Raw genomic sequence first — 6,928 nt, 5'->3', positions numbered from 1 at the left:
GCATGAGATGCACAGGCATTCAGACCTCTTCCCTTCTTTTTTTGAAATTACTCCTTCTACATGTTCAGTAAAAATCCCCAAAAATGAACTGAGTTGGAATCGGAGGGCAGGGAATGTAGGACAGCATTGTAGTGAATTAACTTTGGGCCACATTTATGAAGACCCAGGGAGATACACAAGATAATCATTGCTTCAGCCAAATCTAGTTGAGAAGACAAGTTATTTATATGAGAGGGTCTGAGAAAGACCAAAAAATCTTTAGGGCCAGGGAGAAATAAGTGCATGGTAGACTCAATGTAGAGAGAAAAAAAGAGTGGTATGAAATATATAGGTCTAGTGAGTAGTTCTAAATCATGCTATTATAAAATAAAAACTGGGTGAGCTTTGATCTAATATGAATACCTTAACCCAAGCCATTGAAATTATGATTTTAATGTTCTGGGGTGAGGTCTGGGTATCAATATCTTTCAAAACTCTGCTAATATGCATCAGGGATTAGAAGGTCTGTGGATTTGGTAGGGTATCATTAACTTATGGCAGTGGCCAGTATGTGGCTGCTTCATAAAAAAGCTGAATATCAGCCATTAAGGAATTCGCATTTTTCTCTCAACTGTACAACCTAGAGAAGAGAAATGAGAGAAAAAAATATAGATGAGTTAGATATATAATCTCTCTGTTTGAATCCAAGTTTCTCACAATTTCTGTAGTATAAGATAAATTTTAAAATAAACATTACATACAAACATTACCCAGAGTATAAAATATTACCTTCCACTTCCAAAAAAAAAAAAAAATACTACCTCCTCTTACTGTAAGAATGAAATTCAGTGTTTTCATTTCTACTGTTAATGCAACTGCAACTTGTAGTTCACTATTCACTAAATGGGTTTCATAGCCTACTAATTGGCTCAGAACTATAGAGTCAACAAATTGTTTTTTCTTTAAATATTTTATGTATGCAAAACTCCATAATGAATCTTAGGCCTCATTCTTCTACGTTTATTCTTTTTCATGCTCTTCTATGTGCTAGCATAAAATACTAGGAGAAATTCTGGGAAAAGTGTGATTAAAAAAGTCATGAGAATCTAGTATATCTAAAATGAATGCTTTTTCACTTCAGAGTTTTCTTTGTCTAGATGTTGAGAATAGACCTAGAAATGACTCAGGTGGATCCAGCATGCAATCACCTTCATAGTATTCTGGTGTCCATGGGATGCAAATAGGTTGAGCCACAGTTACTCCCTGATCTCTTTTTGCTGATTTCATTTCAAGTTTCCTGTTTTTTCATTGGTTCCTCAGCCCCTTTGGAACAGGATTTTTCTGTAAAGTCTTTTTCCTGTCCAGGAGGGTGACCAAACACCTTCTATTAACTATGGACTTCTCCAGATTGGAGCCTTCCCTCTCCCTTCCCCCAAATGTATAGAAAGGGGCTGTGGCCTGGGTTGTCGGTAACAAGCCATGTGGTTTTGGATAGTCAGAGACATTACTTTGCCAACAAAGATCCAGCTAGTCAAGGTTATGGTTTTTCCTGTGGTCATGTATGGATGTGAGAGTTGGACTGTGAAGAAGGCTGAGCACAGAAGAATTGATGCTTTTGAACTGTGGTGTTGGAGAAGACTCTTGAGAGTCCCTTGGACTGCAAGGAGATCCAACCAGTCCATTCTGAAGGAGATCAGCCCTGGGATTTCTTTGGAAGGAATGATGCTAAAGCTGAAACTCCAGTACTTTGGCCACCTCATGCGAAGAGTTGACTCATTGGAAAAGACTCTGATGCTGGGAGGGATTGGGGGCAGAAGGAGAAGGGGACGACAGAGGATGAGATGGCTGGATGGCATCACTGACTCAATGGACGTGAGTCTGAGTGAACTCCGGGAGCTGGTGATGGACAGGGAGGCCTGGTGTGCTGTGATTCATGGGGTCGCAAAGAGTCAGACACAACTGAGCAACTGAACTGAACTGAACTGACTAGCCCCAGGAAAGCATAGCTCCTCATCTGTAAATTTTAGAATTGGATTTAGATACATTCTGAGGTCCCTGTTGGTGCTCACATTCCAGGATTCTCCCTGTAGCCCACTTCTCCTCCTCAGAAGGCAGGGATGTAGAGGTCAAAGAGGGTGTCTTTTTCTACTGAGGATCCTCTGCTCCCATAGCAGTATGTTTCTGTATAAGGAGTGTGTAGCACATTCATCCCTCGTATGTGTGGAAAGCTATCATTTGGTCCAGATGAAGGGGATTCGAGAGTGAAATGACTGTTGAGGACTAAGTGATGGGGATCCAGTTAAGGCTTGGAAGCAGCACTGAGCTGAGCTATCACCAAGTACAAGTGGGGTGAGGCCAGGGGTCCCTAGGTGCTGCACCACAGGCTGGGTGAAAGTTTAGGGAGGTATTTCTTATGACTCATGGATCTCACTTTTTCAATTCAGCTCTTACTGTCAACAGGAGCTCTGTCTGACCCTGGCCTCAGTTACCATGTGGCCATCCCTCCAAGCTCAGCTATCACCAGAACCTAACAGGCACTCACGTTTCCTCTCTCTCCCTTCCTCTCCTCTCTCTCTCTCTCTCTCTGTCTTTTGCAGATACCAGTTACTTAAGAACTAAGAAAAGATATTGCCAATTTCTAAGAAACCACACCATAAAATTTACCTTTTCCATTTGATGAAAAAGACCTACACAGCAAGTCAAATTAAAGCCCAAACAGCACACTGGAGGGATCCTTACCTGAAAATCAGCATCCCAATCAACAACCACTCTCCGTGAAACAGAATTGATGGGAGAAATCTCACTCATCAGCCTCCAAGTGTCATGCATCGAGAAGGAGACCAGTGCTTTGATGGACACACAGTTTAGAGAGACCTTAACTCTTGTTCCCCTCAATATTCATCCTCCAGACACCAGCATGGGAGCAATTGGAAGAATGCACCATATCACCCTGTCATTCTTTGCCACTAGACGGACTGTGCTAGGAGCAGACAGCATTTACTATACAGTGTTCTTGCTGAAAGTGTCTATCCTGAATTTAATCATGAGGTAGTTATCAGATAACTGCAGAATTTAGATCATTGAACAAGACAACTGGCCTGTCTTTCTTCAAACAGTTAATTAAAAAAAATTAAAACAAAAAAGTCAATATCTCCCCAAGTAAGACAAAAAGAAAAGGAGAAGAGATGTCTCAGTTTCCAAAGGACTAAAGAAGTACATGTTACTATAGTGTGTTACTACCATATTTCTTTAGTCCTTTGGAACAACAAACATCTCCTCTCCTTTTCATAGATGTCTTTGATGGCAGACGTTGACCTGTTTGCAGAGGACAGGCCAGTTGTCTGCTCAGTGGTCTACATTTTGCAGTTGTCTGATTATTTCCTCACAATTAAATTCAGGTGAACCCTTTTTGCCAAGAACACCAGCTAGTGTACACTCTGTGCTTCCCAGTGCAGCCCCTTGGAGTCTGAGGGCATCCACTTTTCCTGTCACCACTGTTGTCATCTTAGCATCGGACACTTTGTTATGCAGGGGCTCATAAGGTCCATTCATCGGAATGACATATTTTTCTATCTATAATCAATAATTTGATTAGTGGTAATTTGAGAGTGTATGAACTTCATATTGTATGATGCTCTTTCTCTGAAAATTTTACCATCCCTGATATGTGTCAATTATTATATTTGTGTTTGTGCACTGGAAATTTTCTAATTCTATCATTCTCTAAACTTGTATTGTAGGCCTTGTGCTGTGGGAAGGACAATTGCTGCCCCTCCTATATCATTAAAGGTTTTATTTTGAATTTCACTCTGGACTAATGAAATTTTAAAATTCAGTGTTATAATGTATTATTATCATGATTGATTTTAGTAGGTATGGATATAAATTAATATAAATATTCTTGCTTTTCCTATTCATCTTTATATCTTAAACTCTCCCACATCTTTTAAGCTATATTTACCATTTGTAGTAGATTGTATTTATTGTGCTTATCCTCTGTGTTATTTTATTTTACTTGTGTATGCCATATTTGTGTGTGTGTGTTTGGTATTTAGGAAGGACTGGATAGCTAATGCACTAAAATTTTTTTACCTCTTAATCCCTTAGTATGTTGTACATTTCTAATATTTGAAGTATAACTTTTAAATGATATGTCAACTTCAACTTTTTATCACTGTGATGATCAAGGACATTATTATACTTTTTTCTTCTGCCTTTACCTACCACTTCTTTTTTTTTTTTCTGCCCATTCTGCCTGTTAAGCGCCAAAGCACAACTACGACCATCCCCCATATATTGCCACAGAGCACCCACTGCAGACTCTCACACCTTAACTCATTTATCTTTGCAGCCACATAGACAAGCATCTTTGCTTCCAACGAGCAAGCGTGGAAATAGGCTCAGGAATAAATGACTCAAGGTGCCACACTGTTCACTAGAAAACACAAGAGCAGGGACTCTAGTCTTAAATACACTGAAAAAGGCACTAAAGTTAGCGGCCTCATTTATTACTGTTTCTGCTAGAACACTTCCTTTTTTTCATTTTACCCCTCTAGGAAAGCTTTTAAAGCATTTTTTCCCCCTACTCTCCCCACCCCTCACCCCCGTCCAAAACTTTAATACCACAAACATACTGTGTATCTGTTTATGCACTATGATTCTTTGGAAGACCACAAACCACTGTTAACACCCATATTTTTTTTGGCCAGGATGCACAGCGCACAGGATCTCAGGAACCTGTGCCCGGTGCAGTGGAAGCACGAAGTCTTAACGACTGGAACACCGGGGAAGTCCCAAATATATGTTTTTTGTCTCCCTCTCTCCGTTCAAGAAAAAGTTTTCACCCCCACGCAGACAATATTCTTTCAGTCGTGAACACTGAGCACACACCTCTGCAGTATTTGCAGAGCTCATGCCTATGTCAACAGAAAGCAGGTATTTTCCTATGATGTTAAAGCGGTTGTGTTACTGGAAATTCTGGTTACCTGAGTGTCTGCTAGATCTTCTCTACTGTGTTCATGAAGAAGCACGTATTACTGTATCACAAACGTTTCCAATCATTTTCGCTCAGTGTATCTCAACACGATTTATTTCCTTGGTATTTCTATGTATTTCACTGTACGCGTTTCAATATTTCTGTTGGGGGAGGGAACTGTGGCACGAAAAAGGTTAAGCTCCCTGCCCCAGAAGGACCCAGCAGTTCCCAAGAGTGATTTACAACCTGAATACCAGCTTGCAGGCACTGTATACACAGGCTCGCCTCTTCTGGAGCCTCCAAGCAATACTGGCAACATCCCACTCTGAGTCTTCAAACAGCCTACCTACCACTTCTTATAGTATTATTTCAACCCAATCAAATGTATACCCTTTATATACTACATTTTCCCCATCTATTTTTAGTGCAATAACTGGTAGGGTAGATGTAGGAGCTGGAGGAGGGGCCCACTGGGTCCTTTGGACCCTCCACTGGCACAGGATGGTTGTCCCACCCCGGGAGGGCCAACACATTCCCTGTAGAAGGTCAAGAGCATGCCCAGGCTGCCTGCATAGCAGAGCCCAATACCCACTGTCTTAAATCTTCATTTACATATAGGCAATGATGACCAGATGTACAGAATTCAAAGTTTCCTCAGTCAGTTCTGGAGGAACTCTAAATATTAGAGTTCATCCTTAAAGATTCCTCATAATGGAATGACGACTACCTAAGTTTGGCATATTTATTATTGCTTTGAGGCATGGAGAGCTTCAGTCAGTTCACTTCAGCCACTCAGTCATGTCCAACTCTTTGCAACCCCATGGACTGCAGCATGCCAGGCTTCCCTGTCCATCACCAACTCCCGGAGCTTGCTCAAACTCATGTCCATCGAGTTGCTGATGCCATCCAACCATATCATCTTCTGTTGTCCCCTTCTCCTCCTGCCTTCAATCTTTCCCAGAATCAGGGTCTTTTCTAAGGAGTCAGTTCTTCACATCAGGTGGCCAAAGTATTGGAGCTTCAGCATCAGTCCTTCCAATGAATATTCAGGACTGATTTCCTGTAGGATGGACTGGTTTGATCTCCTTGCAGCCCAAGGGACTCTCAAGAGTCTTCTCCAACCCCACAATTCAAAAGCATCAATTCTTCAGTGCTCAGCTTTCTTTATGATCCAACTCTCACACCATACACAACCAAGGGAAAAACCATAGCTTTGACTAAGTGAAGTGAAGTGAAGTTGCTCAGTCATGTCTGACTCCTTGCGACCCCATGGACTGTAGCCTGCAAGGGTCCTCTGTCCATGGAATTTTCCAGGCAAGAGTACTAGAGTGGGTTGCCATTTCCTTCTCCAGGGGATCTTCCCCACCCAGGGATCGAACCTGGGTCTCCGGCATTGCAGGCAGACACTTTACCGTCTGAGCCACCAAGGAAGCTTTGACTAGATGGACCATTATTGGCAGAGTAATGCCTCTGCTTTTCAATATGCTGTCTACGTTTGTCATAGCTTTTCTTCCAAGGAGCAAGCGTTTTTTAATTTCATGGCTGCAGTCACCATCTGTAGTGATTTTGGAGCCCAAGAAAATAAAGTTTTTGACTGTTTCCACTGTTTCCCCATATGTTTGTCATGAAGTGATGGGACTGAATGCCATGATCTTAGTTTTATGAATGCTTTTTTAAGGCAGCTTTTTCACTCTCCTCTTTCAACAAGAGGCTCTTTAGTTCCTCTTTGCTTTCTGCCATAAGGGTGGTGTTATCTACATCTATGAGGTTATTGGTATTTCTCCCAGCAATCTTGATTCCAGCTCGTGCTTCATCCAGCATGGCATTTCATCTGATGTACTCTGCATATAAGTTAAATAAGCAGAGTGACAATATACAGCCTTGAAGTACTCCTTTCCCAATTTGGAACCAGTCAGTTTTTCCATGTCCGGTTCTAACTGTTGCTTCTTGACCTGTATACAGATTGCTCAGGAG

This window comes from Bos indicus x Bos taurus, chromosome 3, assembly GCF_003369695.1.
Source record: "Bos indicus x Bos taurus breed Angus x Brahman F1 hybrid chromosome 3, Bos_hybrid_MaternalHap_v2.0, whole genome shotgun sequence".
NCBI classification, from domain to species: domain Eukaryota; kingdom Metazoa; phylum Chordata; class Mammalia; order Artiodactyla; family Bovidae; genus Bos; species Bos indicus x Bos taurus.
Note: the sequence above shows the minus strand (reverse complement) of the source record.